This window comes from Podarcis melisellensis (assembly GCF_964234715.1).
Source record: "Podarcis melisellensis genome assembly, chromosome: 3".
NCBI lineage: Eukaryota > Metazoa > Chordata > Lepidosauria > Squamata > Lacertidae > Podarcis > Podarcis melisellensis.
Window position 1 is genome coordinate 69896625 of NC_138530.1, and position 19905 is coordinate 69916529.

Sequence of the window (19905 nt, forward strand, 5' to 3'; positions counted from 1 at the left end):
ATTATTTTTTTAATGTGGCAGGCTCACATAGAATTGATTTAAGCCTGCAGTCTGTGGAACAAGAGAGATGCTGCCTGAGTCCTCAGCTTGAATGCTTCATGCAGTATCAAATTTGGGCCTAGGTGGATGCAAACCCTCCAGGTGTCCCTATTTCCAGGGACAGTCCCAGATTTACAGAAGCCATCTCAGTTTCTGATTTGATCCCAAAATGTTCTGCTTTTCCTTAGGACATCCCTATTTTCATTGGAGAAATGCTGGAGGTTATAGATTTATGCGACCCCCCAAGCCAGGGAGATAAGATACAACCTTTAGAAGGCACCTGAAGGCAGCCCTGTATAGAGTTTTTTATACATAGCCCTGTATACATAGCCCTGTATAGAGTTTTTAATGCTTTTTATGTATGTTGGAAGCTGCCCAGTGTGACTGGGCAACCCAGTCAGATTGGTGGAGTATAAATGTTGTTGTTTTGTTGTTGTTAAATAGAATGTCCCCATTTTCCTCAGAGAAATGTTGGAGTGTACATGGACTTTGCAGTACTTTGCTCAATCAGGGATCTTCTGAAGATGTTTGTGCATTTGGCAAAAGAACAGAGTAGCTGTCTCTTTCCATGAAGGAAGACAATGGTTCTGGCACACTGTCACAACCTATCTTTAGTTGGGGTTTTGTATTGTTTAAAAAGCTATCTTTAGTTGTTTTTAATTGCATGGCTGTAAACCATATTGAGGCATGTGTGAGTGGTGATTCAAACAGTAGCAAAATAATACTAAGACTATTAATAATAATGAATTAGGATGCTATAAAGCTGGCATGGGAACCTCAGGCCTAAGGACCAGATGCAGCCCTTGTGTTCTCCTTATCCAGCCCTGGGGGAGATCTTACTTGGGTAAAATTATCTGCATATAGGAACCCCTTTCACACCATTGTTGAATGCACAGAGGTTTCGGAAAGTGGAACAGGACAGCAAGCACAAACCTGTTCCCCAATTATTCAATCAATGCTTGGAAGCCTCAGTATGAAGCAAATATTTGATTTTGGCCCCACTTCATGCATTGTCTGTGTTTTCTACCCAGCCATTTGTATGAAATAGTGTCCTTATGGCGCAGCTGATGCATATGAGGACTGACAGGTGTCCACGTGCTTTGGGTTTCCAACAACCTTGTCTATAGTCCCAATTGGCTTTCCATCCGAGCCAGGGGTGTTCTCCATTTGTTCCTGACTACAATTCCCATCAGCCCTACCTTGAATGGCCAATGGTAAGGGTTGATGGGAGTTGTAGTCCAGCAACATCCAAAGGGCACCATGTTGGGTAGCTATGATCTATGCAATGAGCAGGGGCCAAGCGCTTTGATCAAGTGTTCAGTCTGCAGTACAACAGGTGCCTTCAAGACATTTTTCTTAATACAATTAACCAGAACATTGATTATATTTTCTCTCCTAATTTTATTAGCATCGCCTTCTGCTCTCTAGCCTCTGAAGAGGAATTCTACTATTTATTGACAAATTCAGCTGATGCAATATCTAACATACTAATAATCCTAAAAATGGAAATTGGGCTCCCCTGAGTCCAATATAACTTACATCTTGGAGTGCAGTTATAGGGTGTAAAGAGGTAAGACAAATGCAGTCAAAAGCTGTGGGAAGCCAAGTAAGCATTTCAAATGCCTGCTAAGTTATCCTTTGAGGTCTTGCTTCCAAATAGAGAAAAGATGGGCACTCTGGCTCTCCTGGGGAAGCTGTTAAAGGCCTGTAGGATGTGATTTATTTGCACAGGTCTGATGAATGGCGTGAAATCAAACGACTTTGGTGAGGAAATGATAAACTATCTGGAGAATAATGCAGCTTGAAACCTAAACATATGTTTATAGTTGCTGTTCTGGGCTGATAGCCAAGAGGGCATTTTGCTTAGCAAGCTGGGTTAATATAAGTCATACTTTCCCAAAAGCAATGCATACAAAACAAAAAGGGCCCCGCATTTAATATAGGGAGTAGACATATATTAGTTTCTCTTAGTTGTGGGAAAGACCAGGTACCAAAGGGTAAATAGCCTTACCATTATGACTTCAGTTCTTAATGCAAAGAAATAAATCAAGTCTATAATAAATAAATTGCTCAAAGGCAACAATTTATTAACACACTAATGTATGTGAAACAATTTGATGGCCTGAAATATACTGTATAAATTATTATTATTTATATTGTAATTCACTAAAAGGCCGTCTTTGCCAAAGTGGTGCCCCTCAGAATTTTTGGACCACAACTCCCATCAGCCCCAGCCATAAGGGGATTTTGGGTGCTGGTGACCAAGCTGCTGGTTCTGGCCATGAATGGCTGAGTTAAACTAAAAAAAGTCTGGGGTTTTTTTAAGTTGCTCGCTGACACATGCCTTTACATCTTTCACTTATGGGAATATGGACACTTAGTTTGTGATTTCTGCATGGAGGCTTGTGAAGAAGGAGAAAGCCCCAGTAAAACGACAGAAAGGAAGTGAAAGTTTCCGAGTAACTACTTAATGTATACAAACAAACAGCATGTTCGGCTATATGCATAAATGATTGCAACTCCTGTGAAAGAATGAATGTGTATCTGCTAAAGCGTGATACAGAAAGTTCTGCCAGTATATTGAAATAAAAATGTAGCTGAGATAACGGCTGCCAAAACCCGAGGATTTGTCCATCTTTAACAGTCATGTCCCTGGAATGCTGGTGTCTTGTGCTCTGTGGTCTGGTCAATATACTCCAACCCACGTTTTCCATATATTGTTACAAGTTACACAATCCTGCTATAAATCATTTCTCAGGTCCAGCTGAACGCAGGCCATGAGGGAAGCCAATCACAGACATGCTCTTGCTGCGTCTGGGCCAGCATCCATGGTAGGCGTATTTAAACACAGGAGCATATGGGGTGCTTAAGACAGGTAAGAGCTTGCATCGTGTCCTGCGTTACAATTAAATCAGCAGCGTTTTCACTGTCTTGGGGAGGATACATTCTGAGTGTTCTCCATTTTTCAAACACAACAATGAATGCGAAAGAACTGTGTACGCTTGCATCTGCAGCTACAGGGAATTGCAGCTGCCATGCCCCGATCTGTGAGCATGCACAGAAGAAAACATGCCACATTTCAGGGTCTTGGGTCTTGGCTGGTGCCCACAAGGAGGCATTCTGTGTTATTCTACAAAGCATGGCACCCTCAGACTCCTGCTTTCTAAGGAAACGTCCAAATGTAGGTTTCCTGGAATGCTTGGCATAGAGGGCCTGGAACTAGTTTAGTGTGTTGCGCTATGTGGGACGCAAGGAACATGGGTCAGTGAAATTGAAGTAGCTGTAGGAGAATGTTTGGTTATTTCAGAAAAGAAGCCCAGCCAACATTGTTGTAAAAAGGAGTCTAGAACAGCAGCATGATTCACAGTCTATAGTTGAAATAGCAGTGTAACAGTGAACTCTGCATCACAAGGGCAATATTTTCCATAGGCCTTAGGAAGGGTTTGCGTGTCGAGGTCCCCAAGCCACCCCCCAATAACTCACACATCACACGTCAATTTTGGTTTGGGTTTTTGGCACGATTCTGGCCACAACTTTATTTAAATACATGTGAGTGAGTGGTTGCTTAGGCATTGGTTCAGACTATCTGTCCTTGCCCAGGGGACAGAACTGACATCCGGATCCCAGCGAAAGCCCATGCGGGAAACAAATTTTGGGGAGAAAATGAAGCTGGGCCTCAGTCCCTCACTTCTCCCCTCATGTTCCTGGTGGCCTGCACGGCCCAAGTCCGATGCCAGGGACAAGGACAAAAAGAATGGCAAGCCCCTGGATTCCTTTAACGGAATTCCCTTTCCGCACACCATTGGAGGGGTAGGCACTTACCCCTCCACCAACCAATTTGAACCAATGCCTAACCGCCAACCTTACAAGTTGTGACGATTTGCTACGCAGTAGGCAAAACCAAATGGCACCAGCCAATCAGCCAGATGGACAAATTCCTACCAGGCCCCTGCCTCAAAGCAGACGACCCCATGACAGGCATAGCAAGGTCAAGCGAACAACCCCCCCAATACAGGGAGGGTGGGTGGGTGATCCGGTGCAAGCAGCCAAGAGAACACTCAAAGTTGGGCATCCAGTATTTAAAACCTCTGACCCCTCCTTCAAAATCGGCAACAAGCAGTTCTCCCCAGCGACCCAATTAACCAATTCACTGCCTGGGTCCCTCCATAAATCCACTCAGCAACAATGAGGTGGCTTGTATCCTCCGCCGCAACACGTGCTCTCTGCTAGGGAGAACACGTTTTTCCATACAATATAAGGAGTTTTAGGAACATGCCTATTGAAAATGGCCCCATGCTTTGTAGGATAATCCTAAATATTACACTGTCACTACAGGCTAAGGGGTGTGGGATGTCACATGGAAGCAGCCCACACCAGCTGTGCTCTCCTCACACTAGATCTGTAGTGTTGGGATTTACATTATAGAAGGCTGAATGTATTGATACGAGTGTGTGCTGTCTTATTTTAGAGGAGTGTATTAATAAAGCACTGTAAAGACAATTTTAATTTGCCTTTTTTTAGCGGGGGGAGGGGGTTAAATAAGCATTTTTCTTGGTATCTTTAGCTGTTTGAAAGAAACCAAAGTGGGTTTTTCATTGAGGCAATGGTATGACAGGGTCTAGAAAATTGCCTTTGTTGGGAAACTAGCAAAAATGGAAATTGGCAAGAGGGGAAATTGTGGAAGAGTGATATTTATCTCTATGTATTAATCCAAGGTTAAGAGATATCTAGCCTCCAGTTTCTCAAAGATCCTTGTGGAGAGTTTCCCTCTCATAGATGGAGCTTATTGTTACTTGATGGAATGTTTTAATCATTTGAGCTTGTCTATGCAGATTGCTGTTTTCCCAAGACTTTGTACTTCCTGTTCTTAAAAAAAAAAATCATTGGTGGTTGCAATTTTTGCAAAATGTTATAAATATAGATACAGAAATGTGTTAAAGTCTCTTCAGCTAACTTTGAAATGGTATGTGTACTTTTGCCAATTTTCCCTACAGACGCTTGCTTGCATTCTCTGAAAATCTCTTCCGAAGGACTGGGAGACCGATTGAAACCGGCGAGGTGAAGCTGCTGGAGGAGGAGAAAGTCAGCAAAAACAGCCTCCTCCCTTTTGCACTACTTAAAACTCCTTCATGGGATCAAAAACATTCTGTGGGTAGATGAAGCCTTTCTGTTCATGAAAGTTTATATCTGAATCCAACTCAACGAATAAAGTCAGGCTCAAATCTTACTGTAAATGCAATAACTTTTTAGACAGAAGTTTTACTTTTCCTGGAAGTAAGCTACATTGAAAAATTCCTAAACAGACAGACATAGAAAGCTGCTGTAAGAATGTACAGTGGTACCTCAGGTTACAGACGCTTCAGGTTACAGACTCCGCTAACCCGGAAAGTAGTACCTCGGGTTAAGAACTTTGCTTCAGGATGAGAACAAAAATCGTGCTCCGGCAGCACAATGGCAGCGGGAGGCCCCATTAGCTAAAGTGGTACCTCAGATTAAGAACAGTTTCAGGTTAAGAACAGACCTCCAGAACAAATTAAGTTCTTAACCTGAGGTAACATTGTATTCTTTTTTATTATAATAATTTATATTAATTTTAATACAATTCCAATAAAAGCCACATTGTCACATTACCAAATTACAATCCAATTAAAAAAGAGAGAGCCAATTATTAAAAAACCAAATTAATCAATCTGATATGACTTCCAGTGTACTGGGTTTCAGGTTACAAAGTTATTATTTCTTCCTGCTTTCATAATCTTAATTAATCCAATAACAACAGTTCCAGCCTTAATCCTTTGTTGACAGCCACAGGTTTCTTGACGTTCATTCGTAGTTGTATATTTAATAACTTTTATTTCTGCAATAATATATTCTTAAACTGTAGCAAAGATGACACGGTTTATTTAAGCTGTGAATTCAAATTACCGTATTTTTTGCACCATAACACTCACTTTTTTCCTCCTAGAAAGTAAGGGGAAATGTCTGTGCGTGTTATGGAGGAAATGCCTGCGGGTGGCATGCCTACGGATTTTCCTCCTCTAAAAACTATGTTCGTGTTATGGTCGGGTGCGTGTTATAGAGCAAAAAATACGGGTAAGTCTCCTCTAGAGCTCTGTTGTGGCTGGAAAGGTGTATGTCAAAAGAATGTTCCCTCAGTTTATGGCTGCATATGCACCATATATTTAAAGCGCATGACTTCCCCCAAATAATTCTGGAAACTTTAGTTTGTTAAGGGTGCTGGGAATTGTAGTCCTGTGAGCGATAAGCTACAGCTCCCATGATTCTTGCGGGAAGCTTGTGTTTGATGTGCTTTAAATGTATTGTGTGCTTTCACAGTGACCTTTAAATACACACAGTAAGAATGAAGTGAGAAAGAAGATTGGGTGAGAAAGAGCCAATTTTATTTTTAAACTATACTCCAAACGTTGCACGCTATCTGTCAATCAGCACTTTGTCTCTTAATGAACTTTTACAGCCCAGTTGTGCTTGTCCCACAGTGCTTATTCCTTATCAGCCGCCACCTTAATCTGTTTTTCATTCTGCCAGTTATATCGCTTCCTACTTGCATGAAGGCAGATTGTGCTTCACAATCAAGTCAGGCCTCTTTCTGACTCTGCAGTGGAAGCCTTATTGAAAAACTAGACACATTCAACCATTAGAACAAGCCAAACATACTAGGGAGAAGATCGTGTGCACAAGATGAGGCTGCACATTAAATAATATGCTGACTCCTCATATTGAGTCCAGCCTCAAAGCACAATACTGTAGATCAAAATTCAACACCCACATTTCTGGAAATGGTCTTTACAAATCTTCAGGGGTCATAAAGCTTGTAGCAGGATAAAAATATGTAACAAATCAGGTTCCTGGGGGCTGAATCAATAGGCAGATATTTTAAACAAATTTTATTGTTTCAACTAACATGGTTAATTTACAAGAGATATTACAAGTGACCTCCCTGGAAAGCACGCCTGCAGTGTCTATGGAGATCCTGAGCCATCCAGGTAACAATTCAATGAAAAAGAAATTACATCTAACATCCTTATTTTATATCTTTTTCTAAAAGTTTTTATTCAAACTTTTCACCCAGTTTTCCCCATTGTATTTTGGTTTTTAAAGGCTAACTTTGTTTTTGTTTGTTTATTTCTTATCTTTTGAAGTGGAGGAAGTAGGTTAGAGTGTTGTCTGTTGCATTATTATAGGCCAACTGTTGAGATATTTATTGTTTCCTGCAATGTGTCCCAGTTTATTACCAGCTTGGATTGAAATGGGTGAAATAATACCTTTTATCAGGCCAAAGTGTTCAGAGCACGAGTAAAACAGAACAAGATACTGATATAAAAAATTATTATATACACATATTATGCTACTTTCAGGCTGTAAATTCGCTTAGAGATTATTGGATTCTGCACCGAGGGTATGGCTAGTTCTAAGATTACACACAGCATTTAAGACCTGAATGGCAAAAGAAAACTCTATATGTATTAGGCTAGATTTGTCATGATCTCCACCTTGGCTTCATTGTTGAAATATAAGGGCACAGAAGGTAATGGATAAAGCAGAAACAGTTAAGTATGTGGGAGGAGGGAAATGTAGCTTTGGCTTAAACTGTAAGTTAAGGTAGAATCTGTTAGCTTGGTTGATGTTGCCTTTATAAGGTTAGTCAGGAATTGGATGCTATGGCTGTAGCTGTTTTTCTGAAGAAGAAGAAAAAATACAGTTTTCATAGCCACTGGTGATCAGCAAGAGCCAAGATATCATAGATAGCCTAAGGATGAACAAGAAAAATGATATTGGTTGCTAAACCCACTCCATCCTCCTACCATTGTCAGCATTATTACTGTAAGGCAGAATGATGAGGGTCAAATTAAATGTAATGTATGAGATCCATCGGGGACGCGGGTGGCGCTGTGGGTAAAACCTCAGCACCTAGGACTTGCCGATCGTATGGTCGCGGTTCGAATCCCTGCGGCGGGGTGAGCTCCCATCTTTCGGTCCCAGCTCCTGCCCACCTAGCAGTTCGAAAGCACCCCTAAGTGCAAGTAGATAAATAGGTACCGCTTTACAGCGGGAAGGTAAACGGCGTTTCCGTGTGCTGCTGCGTAGGTGCTGGCTCGCCAGAGCAGCTTCGTCACGCTGGCCACGTGACCCAGAAGTGTCTGCGGACAGCGCTGGCTCCCGGCCTCTTAAGTGAGATGAGCGCACAACCCTAGAGTTGGACACAACTGGCCCGTACGAGCAGGGGTACCTTTACCTTTTATGAGATCCATAATTGGGTTTTCTAGTATTCTGTGTGTGTGCATGCACGCAAACACTTAAATGTGTGTTATGAGGATGGGAGATGATTCAGATCAGGGATCTACATAGGAGGAGAGGCATAACCTTTTTCTCATATCAATTTCCTAATGTAAATAGCTTTCCTATACCCTGTGCCAAAGCTGCATGGAAGGGCAAACAAGTGGCATTCCACAATTCCACTACTATCAGGACTCTCATATATATATATATGCCAGGAGATCCTCTTTGCCTATTACTGTCCTTTCACACCTGTGAGCTTGGTGATGCAATTCCCCCACCAAATAAGGTGTATAAAAATCCATATATTAGTGGGAAATGTGCATAACATAAAAATGCATTGTATTGGGGAACATTGTTTCCAAAAGGAAAAATTATAATATGCTGAATAAATTCACATATGGCCTTAAAAAAAATTGAAACCAAGGGAAATGAATATGGGAAGATTTATCCATCTCTGCCACATCACATTTACTGTGGCCCTGAGTTACATCCATTAACTACTGATCTGAAGCATTTGAGTTCTGTACATACAATGAAACTTGTCTTCCTGTTCCCTGCCTTCTTTTGGAGAGTAAAAGAGAGTGACACACAGATTTTCCTCTGTGCTGTGGAGGTTTCAAACAGTAATGCTGTTACCTGCATCTGCTGTTACCCATCTTAGGTCCCTGTAGGCATTCCATCCATGTGTGCTGTAAATACGCAAGGGGGGCTATATGGATAAGCACATTGGCTCCACCCATTATCACTCTGCTGCTACCCTTCATGAGGACAGACTTGTGAAGCAGGGATCCTGCTTCAAGGCTCCCCCAAACATTTTAGATCTTTAATTTTCAAGGGCTCTAAAATGCATGGGGAGCTTCCACAAACAGAGGACTTCCTCACTACAAACATCCATGCACTTAGCTTCCAACCTGTGGTGGGTTGTAGGGTGAGGCAGCAGTGCTCACCTGACCTCCAGTTACCCACAGCACCACTACAAACTAGGTTAGAGAGGGGAAGGTGACAGCAAAGTCAGCAAGGCGCAAATGCACCATGGGGGCACCATATTGGTTCTTCCGGCGTGTGTACACTGCACCAACCTTGCCTCTTCCTCCTTCTTAGCCTTCTCCATCCTGGTATACAGCCGTGATGTGAATGCCACTACCCCACCCCACTACTGCATTCCATACGACAAGGGTGAATCAAAATGGTGACCAGGGGATACAGGGTCTGAGCTAATTCGTGCATCTGTATAACAGCTCCTTTCACATGTCAACGGAATATGATGACAGAAAGCTTGACGAGAGCTCTTAAGCTACTTATTTAATGAATCTGTCCTCTAGTTCAACTCCCCACAGAGCATTTATTCTCTCAAATTCATTAGAAACTTTGTTCAAGAAAACTTTTCCATATATCTGTATTCAATATATTGTTAGAATAAACTACTTCCATATATAGTTTTATCTACATTAAATTCATGCATAGGAAGCAAAATGATGCTGCAATCTTTAATGTTCCATCTCAACTTCATCTTGCTGATGTCAGATGGTATTTTTACGCTTTGTTTGTATAACCCTTTACAAGTACTCCCTCTAAGCCGAGGTTGTGGGTTTGGCATTTTCACATTAATTACCACACATTACCACGCCTTGCCCTGTTAACTGGCTTGCGGGATAAGAGCTTATGTGGTTAAAAATATGCCTCATCAACTTGCTAAAGACCTTTTAATGACACAGAGCAGATAACGATATGATTCTTTTTCATGAATTTTTAACTTTATGCTAAGATGGAGTAATTTTGCATTTAAATCTGCCTGCCATTAAACTTCAGGGCTAAGAGTGACTTGGGAAAGAGGTTTACAGTTTGTAATGTCACAGGGAATATCCCCCCCCCCAATTTCAGGAAATAGCTTTTTCTAAATCAAACCAAACTGTAGTATATCTGTATTTTTAAAAGCAATTTTTTTTTTACTCTTAACTTGATCAGATTGCCTGAATTCTGTGGTATTCAGAATATAGAAGAATAACAGCATTCTACAAAAGAAGAAGAAAAAAGCCTGTTGTGTTGCAGAATCAATTCCTATCTCATAAACTAGATTTTCTCCAGAAATGACATGGTTTGGCACTTGTGGCACCATTAACTGGATGAAGGGCACAGTACTTACTATGAATAATATGGTTCTGTATGCCGCACCAACCAGCTAGCACAGTACCCAGAGAAGTGTTATTGAAAGTAGGTATATAATAAATAATAATTTATTATTTGTACCCCGCCCATCTGGCTGGGTTTCCCCAGTCACTCTGGGCGGCTTCCACAAAGACCAAAAATACACTAAGATGTCACACATTAAAACTTCCCTGAATAGGGCTTAAGATGTCTTCTGAAGGTACATTTAACCCCTTTATCTATTACTCTATGCAAGACCAGTTCAAGACACCTATTACCCGAACGAGGGCAAGATGGTGTCCCTCCTCTTCTTATTTATTTAGAAAATTTCATAATCCCTTTGTATGCAAGGGAAATTCAAAATGACACACCGAACAGAAACACAGAGCAATACAATATAATAATAATATATTGAAATAGCATCATACTCTTCCAAAATCGACAGGGGCCAGGTCAAAGCTGTCCTTTTGGGAAGGCTTGTGGGAATAAATATGTGTTGGATGTCAAAAATCCAGCACTGTAAGAAGCACCTTCTCTGATGACTGCAGCATACGTAGCAGGGAAGGCACAAGTAAGGTCATTGAGCCTTGAGGTTACCAATGGATGAACAACAGTGGTTAATCTGTCCCAGTCCTTGGAATGGTCATATCTTATTTACAAGCTGAAGCTGGTAAAAGACATTCCCAACCACTGAAGTCCTCGGGGGGGGGGGGGGTCAGGTGTCAAAGAGGGATCTAGGAGTTCACACAGACTACAGACTGGTTCATTCAGATTGAGTGCAGTGCTATCTAGAGCAAGTAACTGGCCTGTTTCCCAGATATAGGAACCATTCACTCATAGCACCTCTACCTTGCCTGGTCTTATGCTCAGCTCATTGGTCTGCATGCAAACTACAATGATCCAGGATTAGCATGGTGTAGCAGAGCAAGTCACTCTGTAAATCACACAGTTCAAACTCTTGCCAGGAGGCTGAAGATCTGTTATCCAATACTCAAAATGATCCTGCAAGTAGGACTGAAACTATTGAGGTTCAATGTCTAATACCCATCTCAGCAAAATAACATGGTCAACGGCATCAAAAGCTGCTGGAAGATGAAGCAGCAATAATAGTATCACACTCCCCTTGTCAGTCTCCCAGGGTGACCAGTGCCAATTTGTTCCTGAAGCTAGGCCTGAACCCAGACTAAAATGGATCTAGATGATCAGTCTCCTCCAGGCCTGCAATTACTCCACTACAACTCTCAATCATCTCCCCCAAAGGAGGTCATTTCATGTATAAATGCTGGATGGACCGGCAGCTGAATCTTACTTCAACTGATGGAACATAAATCTGCATCACACTCAAAAGCAGAGGATTTGAACCACAGGGCAGGCTTTGGGGCATACACAGTTCTGTCCTCCAACACCTTGTCACCACTCCCAGTCCCTCAGCACTTGCCACCTGAGGTGGTTTCCTCACTCAGTTTAACAGTTCAGTTGGCCCTACCTGTCTGCATGGTGTTCCCCACCAAGCAGCGAGAAATAAGTCCAATTTTCTGTGAATGTGGCACTTAAATGAATGACAGCTGTGTTTGAGAGTGGCCTGTAAAGCCCTTCACATTTTTAAACAAGATCTTTGAATAAAATTGCTCAGGCATGTGAGTCCTCTTTGGCTGTCCTGTTAATAATAACTCCTAACCACTGGCGGCAGGGAGACTTTTCCATTCTGGGCAGCCAGAGACAGCTTAAACTAATAAAAGGCAGCAGGCCAGTGGTAGAATCTGATCTGCCGTAAAGCTGTCTCTAGCATGGAAACATCTGAATTTAACATGAATCTGAAGGCTCTTTTAAAAAAATAAAAATGCTGTCTTCCTATGTTCCTGAGGGGATCAACGTGTCATATTTCAGAGTCCTGCTGAAAAAGAGGATTTTCCCTTTCATACGCAACTTGCCTTCAGATTGTTTGGCTGTTAAGAAAACCAATACTACGCACCCACACCCCATGCATGACTTTTTTACCTTAGAATAATAACGAAAATAAATACGTAGACTTCCAAGTTCTAAGAACCCAACGTATTAATAAAAAGAAATCGCAAGGAAAGGACTTCACTCCAACAATCTCAAAGGGAGGCAGCTAAGTTTAACAGCACCACCTCATTCCAACCAATTGAGTCTTTCAGAGAAGTTCAACGTATCGTTTAACCAAGTGTTTTAAAACATGCCACTCAGGTTTAATTTTTTTGTTGTTGAAAACTCTCTAATGTGGTCTGAAACAATCAAAGTACATTTGAAAGACACAAACAAGGCAGTTTTATTTTACAGCTCTAATTGGGCTACAGTTAGTAGGAAACCCCTAATGTATATGTTGGGATTCATATTCAAGGTATAGTCCCAAAGGCAACATTTCTACAAAAGCTCTGTTTCATTCCTTCCTAATAATGGTATCCTTCCCTAAATCCTTGAAGCTTGCATGGCATTAATCCCCATAGGAATAATGGTGGTATATTAATGCAATAAATAATAATAAATGAATAATAATAAATGAATGGTGACACTGTTGTTATTCAAGGGTTCATCCACACTTACGTGTTTTGTTCTGTTTGTCCCATAATTTCTAGGCATGAGTCCACAAGAAATTTTTATTTTGTCCTGTCACTTTTATTTTGTCCTGGGAAAACCCACTGTTTACGACTGATTCAGAGCAAACATCAAACTGCAGAAAACCTGTTTAATGTTTTTCCAATTCAGGAGTAAAAAGCAGGTTTTCCCAGGGAAAGTGACGAGACAAAAGAAAATCCTCTCGGACCCATGTCTAGAAATCACAGAACCAGTGTAAGTGTGGGTGAGCCCTTATATTAGAAACAGGAACTTTTCCTTCATGATTTATGATTGTATGCATGGGATGGGATCATGGAGTGTGTGTAAGAGGGGTGTTGCAAGTTCATATTGTGTGTGGCTTCTCACTGGGTGTACTGACCAGTGAAAGACTTGCAGGCAAATATTATGATTTTATAGTGATGTTATTAGGTTATTTTTTTCTAAAAGTAAGAAGTCAAGAGGTAATAGCTACAGTACCACTCTTAAATAGGTGATGCAACACAGCCCATCTTCAGCTGCTGGGCAGCTGAATGACATCCCCCCCCCCCCCACCACAAAGGCAAGTCTCACAAGCTTGGAGCAAATTTGCTCATGCTTGATCTGTTGCAGAAGAATTCATATAACCACCTGTATACATCCACAAACCATGAATGCTCATATAGTGTGACTGCCTGTCTAGAATTCTATTGCCAGTTGTCAGATACCTCAAAATATTAATTGTTGGATACCATACACTGAAACGCCTTATCACTGGGTATGAAATACAGATGCCGGATATTTGGAGAATGCATGAATATTCAGAAGTGGCCTCGCATCTGCAAAAGAGAATTCTGAGAATTTTGAAAACAATGTAGTTCCAGTTGTAGATGTATGATTACTCATTTAGGAAGATATTTATTAGTGTTTTTTTACAGGCATCTACCATTTTATGTGTATTCAATCGGCTCACGACTGCTGACACCTGTGCCCTTTTTTACCCCGGAAGGGGGTGGGGCAGGCTTACACAAGTTCCATGGACACACGCAATTACCCGAAATGCAACCCTCACACAAACAGGGAGTTGCTTGTGTTATTACTATCATACCTGCATATCGGGAATGTCAAGCTGAGCTGAGTTTCCCTTGCATCATTAGCCTTTTTCAGGCTTTATGCCTCATTGAATTAGGACAGTGTGCCGGGAGTGGGGGCAGTGAGGCTATACACACTGTCCTTGCATCCACAATAACAACCTCTGCTCTCTCTCTCTCTGTCCCCAGCCATTTATGTATTGGGAGAGAAGAGCTGAAATGGTGAGGAAGATCTGGGTTCTCTACATGTGTTGGCACCTCATGAGATTAAGAACTCTGTGCAATCTGGGTTCAAATCATGCCTACGAATGAACAACAAGCTCCCCACATCAGACTTCTAACCCAATATGTGGAAAGTAACAGAGAAGCTGGTTCCCCTCTTCTCCATACACAATTCTAATCACGTGGAAACCAGAAACCTAGGCAGGGTTATTGCATTGGACATTAACTACTCTTGGCCTTCAGCTGAAACTGTTGGCCTTCAGAACTGCAAGTTGTAATACAATACTACTGAAAATGCACATCTTATATCAAGGAAGTTCGGCCTCATCATGTTTCTGGTTTTCAGTGTGGGGTTTTTTAGGCCATAAATTAACATAACAGAGAATATGTTTCTGATCGGAACAACTTTCATCCCAGATTTCCAGAACAGTTGATATACAGATCAACAAGAGACCAAACAGATGTACGATGCAACGTAATTTACACAAATGACCTGGGAGATTTCCAGAACTTTGGCAAATGGCTCCACAAAGGTAAACTGGGCCAAATTATGCATCCAGAAACCCCATTATGTTATTAAATTCAGCACCATAAATTCTTTGGCCTCAGAGTGTATGCTTGGCTTCCAGAATCAAGTCTCTTGGTATTTATGTAAATTTTGTTCCATTTGATTCTTGCAACCATTCACAACATGACAAGTATCTTGACATATTTACGTGACATAACTTGCAAGGTGATGATAGGAGTATTATATGGCTCTGAGTTTGTGACTCTATAGATTAAAGCTGTCTTTCCATTCTAAAACAGCATTTACAGGGGTTTTAACTCAGGGATGAAAATTCCCTTTGGATTGTGGCTTATACAATAAGTTCTCTTAATCAAGAAAGCGCTTCTTTGCAAACGTCTCAGTAGAAAACCCTGCAATTCAGAGGAAGAGAGGGCAAATGAGGACAAGTGAGCAAATGACACACTTTAACGAACATTTCTGCAGTCTACTAATTCCAAAAGTTTACAATGGATTTTTGAACTTAGGAATTGACCAGGGCTAAGACTTGTTGCATTGGCAAAGAAATACACAGAGTAGATCATTCCTATATCATGGCAGTCATCTGTAGGAATGTAATGGCCCCAAACTCTGCCAAACCCGACCACACACATATTTAAGGACACAAGATATGCTATCACAATCATTAAGCTATCGCAAAACAAGCTTTTGCTGTAGCTCTACTCAGTTGTTCACCTGACTGCATGATGACACAAATTATGTTGATGGTGTGCAGTAGCCAACATCTTCCCATACGCAGTCATTGAAAATCTGAATTCCTGAATTCTGTTTCGATTGATGCACATAGGGTGAGGCAGCCCTATGTAAATGAAGCAGATCAATGGTCCAGAGGAGACTGGCATCAAGATTTAAAATTAGCTTTATAATTAGAACGTGAATCAAAGCAACTGATGCAACAGGCAAATGCAAATGCAAGCTCACTGGGTGACCTTGGGCCAGCAAAGGCGGATATGGGCAGTGCAAGTGATGCAGTTGCTGCTTGAGAAAGAGGATGCCTTCTCAAAGCCTAGTAAGCACATGCCCAGCTTCAGAAAGGAGGTGTAAGAGTCTTCCTGCCTCCTTCACAAAGCCAGGCAAACACTTATCAAGCTTTGGGAAGGAGATAGGAAGGCTCTAGGACTCTGCCAGAGCCTTGCACCTCTTTCCCAAAGCCCTACTTAAGCCGATCCTGTAAAGGCTGTGGGAGGGCCTCAAACAGGGTGGCATATTACTAAGATCCACCCCTGGGACCAGACACCTTATCCCATCTATCCTTCTGCACAGGGCTGTTGTGAGGATAAAAGGGGAAGGGAGAGCCATGTAAATGGCTCAGGACTGCAATACCTCAAGGATCATCTCTTCTCATATGAGCCATCCCAGACCCTGCAATAATCACCCAAGGCCCCTCTTCATGTGAGTCCCCAGTGAGAGGTCTGGAGGGTGGCAGCATGAGAACAGGCCTTTTCTGCAGTGGCTCCCCTTTGTGGAATGCTCTCCCCAGTGAGGCTCACTTGGCACCATCAGTATACATCTTCAGGCACTGGGTGAAAATGTTTCTCTTTAACCAGGCCTTTGGCTGATTAATATTCTATGTACTTTTAAATGTGTTTGTGGGAGGGGAGGTTATTGGCCTGTTTTCGTTTTTATTATGTATTTTATGTTCTCATTTTGTATTTTTATGTTGTGAACCATCTTGTGATCTTAAGATGAAGAGCGTAATAAATAAATAAATAAATAAGCTCCACCCTGAGCTTTTTCAGAAAATGAATGATCTAAATTGAATAATAAAAATAAATAACATAAGATATTGACAAAGAATTGTTCCATGGCAACAAGGCTGAGGGGAGAAAATCAAGCTAACAGAGAAGTATAAGCACTAGGAGGCAAGCCAGGGGAGTCCCAAGAGGTAGGCACACAAGGCAAAGACTGAATATACAAATAATGTGCAATAAGCACATGAAATAATGCTAACAGGAGTCAAAATCCCCCAAAGGAGAGAGGCAAAGCATTTGGTGTCACATTGCTGCATGGAGTTTTGGGAACTCTCTGCAGGGAGTCATTTTCTATGCACCAACAGCATTTTAATGGTTAACAGATATCTGTGCTATTTGGCTGACAACAACATCAAGGTCTGTGGCCTCTTGCTCTCTCTACTGGGTCTTTAGCATCCAGTGAATGAGATAGGGGTGGAATTAATCAGTTTGACTGATTAGTCTTCTCTAAGAAGAGGGACAACTGCCAAACACAATCCTGTATAATCTGTCTGGAAGGAATAGAGTGGGCACATATTCTGGAAAGATGAAATTAAGCACTGAGTAGTTGTTATTCCTCCACCAGCAACACCTTTTTGTGGATGGCTTGAAATGTTTAATGACTGATCTGCTGCAGTAGTAGCATCTGCCACCAAACAAGACTGCTGGCCGTTTATTGGACATATATATTGGTTCAAGAATACATTTAGAAATTTAGCAGATATTATATCCTAATAGCTACTGTGATTTCAGCAGTGTTTGCTGGTCTATTTTTATACTGGATGGGAAAATATTTATAGCATTGCCATATAACTGATGTGAAAATACATTATCTAGAGAACATTGGAGAGTGTGATGATGGGTTGGAAATACATGCTCTATCTGCCATTTGCTAGCATTGCCAACTGTCATGGTAGCTGAGTGTAGAGGAATGGTGGCGGGCAACAGCTAGGAACCCCCCAAGTGAAGAAGCCAGAGGGTGGGTGGTGGGACAACAATGAGTGGTCAGAGGGAGAAAAGGGAGCAGTCTAGGAGGAGGAAGTGGCGAAAGCTGAAGAGGTAACAGGGCTTTGTGAGCAGGAAGAGGCTGGGGAGGAGAGGGCAAGATTTAATGGGAAGAGTTGCTGTGCTCACTAGGCCTGCCTCCTGAGCTGTTTTATTACTTTGAACAAAGGGAGTTAACTTCACTAACTCCGTCTGAGTTATTGCTGACCTTCTCCTGACACCTGCCCTGACACCAACCTATGAAGGGAGCAAAATTGTTCTGGCAAAGACAACAGTGGTAGGATGTGTGTTTCCAAGAGTTCACTGAATTCAGTCACGAGAGCTGCTGATGTTTCTCAAAGAAAGAAGTGATTGAAATGGCCTCTTCCTTTCCTCCACCATGGAATAAACAAATGTCATGGGTTGTATTGTACCCAATTAAGTCATCTTCAGAATAGACACACTGAAACAAATGGATTTAAGTCAGTCACATTCTTTGATTTCAATGGGTCTGTGCTGAAGATGACCCTGTAAATGTGACAGGAGATTAAGTGACAGCTTTAACAAGCATCATTCTTTGTTGTTGTTTTATATAAGTACAGGTGTGAGCATTGATGGGATCCCTCAACTAATTTATCACCGTCTCTAACCTTGAGCCAGTATTCTCATCTACTACTTGGCTTCTCTGCTTTGGGTGCCAACAAAGCCATCATTGAACATGTGTTTGTGGATTCATTTGTTTGTTTGTGTGATGATGTGGACATCTGGCCACTACAAGCTGTCCCAACACCACCAATTATTTCACGTAGACATGCCATCTGGCTGAACTGTCAAATGAGAGCAAGCAACCCCCCTTTTTGTTTTTGGTCTTATGGAGCTGATGAGATTAAAAACAAGAGCTAGCCTGGGAAGGCTCTTTATCCTCTGATCCTATCTCCCTGAGTCACCCAGGAGTTCGTAAATGGCCTCAGTTTTATTTTCTGGTTAATTGTTTTTTGGGGGGGGGGCGGAACAACTAATGGGTGAATGATTGAAAAATACCAATGCAAAATTCACCACAAAGTATGACTGGCCACTTGGGTGTTGTGGTTAAAGCACCGAACTCAGACTTGGGAGACCAGAGTTCAAATCCCCACCTAAACATGAAGCTCACTGTATGACATTGTGCCAGTCACTGTCTTTCAGCCTAATCTACCTCACTAGCTTGTTTAGAGGATGAAATGGAGCAGGGAAGAACCATGTATGCCAGCTCGAACTCTTTGAAATCCTGTAGAATTGGGGCTGAAATATCTTGAGAAAGCATCAACAATTGCTAGCAGCATAAGGATATCTTGACATTGTTACTGTAGCCTGGAAAAACCCGCTCTGGAATAACCTTTGATTCTTAATTGTATAATACATAGTCTATATTTGTAATACTCAGCTGAATAAGGTATGGCCTACTAGTGAAGCATTGTGTATCTGATGCTAGGCTGCTAGTAAAATGTTTGGGGTCGTTTAACCAGGCCTATGTAGACGGTTAATTCCATTGAAATTGTCATGATCTACCAATACTTATGTCCACAAACCAACTAGTGGCAAGTATGTTCTAAAAGCAACAGCAACAGGCATCCATCCATCCTCCATAACACTCACAAAAATTGACTGAAACTTGCATAAATTTGTTTTGGGTTTTTTTAAAAAATGATATTTTATTAAATTTCACAAAAATTAACAGCAGTAAAGACAACCCAAATCACAAAAAACCAACAAACGCATGCAACAAAAAATACCAACAAAAGAAAGAAAAAAACGACAATAAAAAACATAACAAAGACAATTCAAGATTAAAAACAAACTCTGTTTCGAATTAATAACCTTCCAGATCTTATTTTCCTTGCTTCCACCTGCTTTCCTTTCATGTATTCCAATTTAAAATTAGTTCAGCAATTATCATATTATTCAAATTCATTTCTTATCTTTACCTTTATACTCTTATTTATCTTAATCACTAGAACCCCTTCATTTCATTTACAATGCCCTTAACATTCATAAATTTTACAATGTTTTTGTAGATAAACTTTAAACTTCTTCCAGTCCTCTTCCACCTGCTCTTCTCCTTGATCTCGGATTCTGCCGGTCATTTCTGCCAGTTCCATATAGTCTATGACTTGCATCTGCCATTCTTCCAAGGTGGGTAAGTCTTGTGTCTTCCAGTGCTTTGCGATGAGTATTCTTGCTGCTGCTGTGGCATACATAAAAAAGGTTCTATCCTTCTTTGGCACCAATTGGCCGACCA

At 41.4% G+C, this 19905-nt stretch overlaps 1 long non-coding RNA gene across 1 annotated transcript; it reads left to right on the forward strand.

The window, feature by feature from the left end:
- The first annotated feature begins 1453 nt into the window (after positions 1–1453).
- On the forward strand, positions 1454–5266 carry LOC309366213. Its single transcript, XR_014166579.1, has 3 exons — positions 1454–1609; positions 2798–2914; positions 5034–5266. It is a non-coding gene; the product is annotated as an uncharacterized lncRNA (long non-coding RNA).
- Positions 5267–19905: the final 14639 nt, after the last annotated feature.